The following is a 4,459-nucleotide window of genomic DNA, read 5'->3' as shown; positions in this document are numbered from 1 at the left end:
ATCTGCATCTTACCAAGGGAATTCCGGTTCAAGGAGGACCAAACTGTTAAATAAAAACAAATGATAACAACACAGGAGGCTCAGATGCAAAAGTTTATTAGTGTACACCAGGAGGCAAAAAACCATACAAGTACAGAGTTTTGTCTGACATGATGCAGGAAATACACAATTTTATATAGTCTTACATTCAAGCTGTGCCCACCTTACTGACGTGGTTAGTCACAGGGCACCTACATCACTATGGTCTACAATATTCTATTCATAAGAAAAAGCTGACGTTATACATTTTAAAAGTTTTCCCATGGGAATAATACAGCCTTGCAAAGCACCTGGTTCGTTATAATGTCTTTCTGTAAATGTTACTCTTTCAAGGTCTCTGGCTTGCTCGAATACAATAGTTGGTTTAGTCTTGTAAATACTTCTTTGTTCTTCTTGCAACTTTACTTCAGCAGCTGTGTCTTATCTTTTGATAATATTCACAAGGCCAATTATCTCAGCGGGAAGAGGAAGAATATTCAATGCTTTGTACATTTAATTTCCTGACCCAGCAGATAATCATTAGTGAAAAACATAAGCTTGCTGAGCTGGCTACTGCCAGGGTCAGAGTTCAAATACACTGCAGCTCCAAAGCTTCAAGCGATTACATGTAAAATCATTCTTATTGCCATATTGTAAATAGAATAAAATGCATTATATACTATTTGCTTTTAAACTAGCACTTTATACATGTTCAAATACATATTTTTCTAACAGAAGGTATGCAGGCTGAGAAAAAAATCACATGCAGAAGGGAAAGAAGCACATTTAAAGAAGAAGAAATTGTTTAAAGTTAGTATCAAAAAGAAGGAATATGCAGAAATGGACAGATATAAAGTATGGTACAAAGTAATTAAGATGCTTGGCATTAAACCTAATGAAGTAAGAGCATTTATTCATCTTAATAGAGTGACTTTTTGTGACATTATTTTTGAGACTAAGCAGGTAATGGAGAAATTTATAGCGGAATATGAGAAAAAGAAAAAAAATGTTCACTGTGGAACTTATACATGCTCAAGACCTCTTTTAGGGAAATTAAGAAAAAAAAATCAATATTCAATTTAGGACTGAAACTGAAAAAGAGATTTTAAAAGGTGTTTATTAACTGTATTTAATGTATTGAATTTATCCAAAGTGTATGACAGTAGGGGTTTATGGACTGGGGTGTAGGATTGCAATGTGCTATTGAAACTTGAAAATGAAAATATTGTGCATATTCCCAGTATTATTAATGTTGAAGGAAACAGGGGCATGGGTAGATATTGTGGACAGCCAAAAACATGCTTTTTGTGTGGAAAAACTGATCATTTAATCAATGATTGTGAGAAAATATGTTTTGTATGTGGGGGGCATTGGACATCTTACAAGAAATTGTCAACCAGACATGTGGGGTATTGGACATGTTACAAGAAATTGTCAACCAAAATGTTATAAATGTAAGAAAGTGGGGCTTTGGGGAGGTTGAAGAAAGAAGAAATAAAATAGATTTAGACATAACATAGGAAGTAGTGGAATAAGGGTAAAAAGGATAAAATTATAGAAAAGGAGTTAGAAGAAGAAATGCAAAAAATATAGTAGTGTTATGGATAGAGAGCTAATATTATAAAAAGTTTGAGTAAAAGAAAAATTAAATATAGAAAATTTTGAAGAAGAAGAAGAGTCAGGGTTAAGTGATAGTGATGACATTACATGGAATATAGTTAAACAAAAAAGAAACTCTATTGGCAAAAGGGCAAGGGAAAGAAAAAGGAAGAATATAGATGATTAAAAAATAAAGGGAAAAGATGAATACATATTACTTAAGGTAAAGTTACATGTAATGTCCTGTCATTAAATGTGAATAGTTTTAAGAAGCTGGAGAGGAGACTATGGATTTTGGAATGGTGTAAAACTTAGAGAATGGTGTTATATTAGAAGACATTAGAATTTTGTCAAAATTAGAAAGACATCAAATCGAAGTGTGGTGCGAAAAAAAATGCTATATGGAATTTCCGAAAGGAGACATTCTCAGGAATGCTCATACTTCATAAACATACAATTAAAGTGTTAGATGTTACATTTGTTGCAACAAGTAGAATTACTGTTATTGACATAAGATGGAGGGAACACGTTATTCAAATTATTGTAATATATGCATATGTAAAAAAAAGAGAGGGAGGAGATGTTTAGAAAACTAATTCAATATGTAGCAGTTAATATGGAGATAATTTTAGCAGGGGATTTTTAATTGTAATTTAAGAGAACAAAACAAGTCATACAACATTGAAGTAGTAAAGGACATTATAAAATATGGACAGTTAAAAATTTGTAATGTAGAGACTTGGACTTATAGAAGATAAGAAAAAAGAACAGAAATAGATTATTTTTAGTGTCTGAAAGTTTAGTAAAAGTTAAGCAAGGAGTATTAGTGACAGGTTTTTCAGATCATAGCGCAATCTGAATTATGGTGAAATGAAATGTGGATTATGTAAAACTAGAGAAAGGTATAAAAAGAGTAACTGAAGTAAAATGGGACATGAAAGGGAAATATATGTTATGAAATTGTGGAAGAACATGTAGAAATGAGAGAATTTAATAAAGATTAATCAGAATGGTGGTTAAATTTCAAGCTTAAATATTAACAGTGCTGTGTGATATTGGAGAAAAAGAATACACACACACACACACACACACACACACACACACACACACACACACACACACACACACACACACATACATATGCAAAAAAATAAAGTATACGAATTTAAGTAACAATATAATCAATATAATCAGTTGTCTGGAATCGAAGAAGAATGATGAAAATGTATTTATTAAGTAAGAGAAATTATATTAGATGACTAAAACATAGGACATTTATTGTTTGAACAAAGATATTTTTTGAAAGAAAAAAGAAGAAATAGTACTGTATTTAAGTAAATTAATTAAAGAGGATAATAGTGTAATGACATGAAAGATTCATCAGGTAAAATGTATACTACACAGGAGGAGATTATGAATATAAAAAGAAAATATTAGGACACCATTTAAAGAGCAGGGAACAAAAACATGGAAGAAATGGAATGTATGTGTATTTTTGGACAAGGAAAACAAGGATTTAGAGAAAAAATAAAAATAGAAGAACTAGAACAGGTGTTAAAATTAATGAACTTATGGATTCAGCTGCAGGACCAGATGGAATTGAATATAAGATGTATAAAATATGACTGTAGAGTAAACAATGGTTTATAAAGGTATTAAATCAATGGTTGAATAAAAGTTTTATGTATAAAGAGTTATGTAGAGGTGTTATCAAGTTTATATGGAAAAAGGAGAGAAGAGATAAATGCAGAACTGGAGACCAATTGTATTAAATAACATGGATTATAAGCTTTTTATGAAAATCTTTCATAAAGATGGAAGAAAAGGTAGGTAATGTTGTAAATGAACATGTATTTGGTATAAAAGGAAAAAACATTCAAGATTTATTATTAATAATTAGTGAATTAATAGATGATATAGTGGTTATAAAAGTTAAGGCAAAAATAATGGTAGGAGATTTAAGTAAAGCTTTTGAGTCGATTCATCATTTAGTATTTTGGGATATATATGATACTTATAAATAAAAAGATTAAAAATGTGTGTATTTCAGCATATAAGTATAACATAGTAAAGATTATGATAAATGGATGGTTTAGTGAAGATATACAGTTAGCAAAATGTGTTTGATAAAGTTGTCCATTGAGTGGTATATTATTTGTATTGATAATGAATATAATATCTACATACTTGAATAAAGAGATGGATGTTATGAGTTATACGTCTAAGGAAAGGAAAAAATACATATTTTTCTTAAATTATGCAGATGACATTATTATTATAACAAAAAATTTAGTGAGCATGAATGTAGTGCTAAAACAAATGCAAAAGATTATTCAGATAATATGTTTTGTGTTAAATAAGTCAAGGTTTAGGTTTTGAAGGGAAGATTGGTATAATTAAATTTAATATGACAGAAACTAATATACTTAGAATACATTTTGGAAAATAAGAAAACAGAAACTAAAAGGAAAGAAAAATAGATGGAATGAAACATATGTGTATACTTTGGAAATATTTTAGGCTCTCATTTTATAAAAACAGTTTACTTAATTAATTTTATCTTGTTTTCTAGAATTACTTATGTAGCATTTTTTCAGTGTTCCTTTGAAATAATGAAATATTCTCCTTTTTTGGGGATTGAGATTAAGTCTTAATGTTGAAAAAGATAAAGGTGGTGGGAGTAAATTAACCCTATAGGGTATATGGCTTCTTTAAACTTGTAATAATGAAATGTTTAAGGGACAATAAGGTGTTTTTATTAACAAAAATGTTAAGCTTAAAGTATAAAACAGAATGGTTATTAGTTATCAGTTCAAAAAACAAAGAAGATGTTATAATATGG

The sequence above is a fragment of the Protopterus annectens genome, chromosome 1.part2 (genome assembly GCF_019279795.1).
Source record: "Protopterus annectens isolate FY-2018-M chromosome 1.part2, PAN1.0, whole genome shotgun sequence".
NCBI lineage: Eukaryota > Metazoa > Chordata > Ceratodontiformes > Protopteridae > Protopterus > Protopterus annectens.
The sequence above is the reverse complement of the archived record's forward strand: the minus strand, read 5'-3'. Positions refer to the sequence as shown.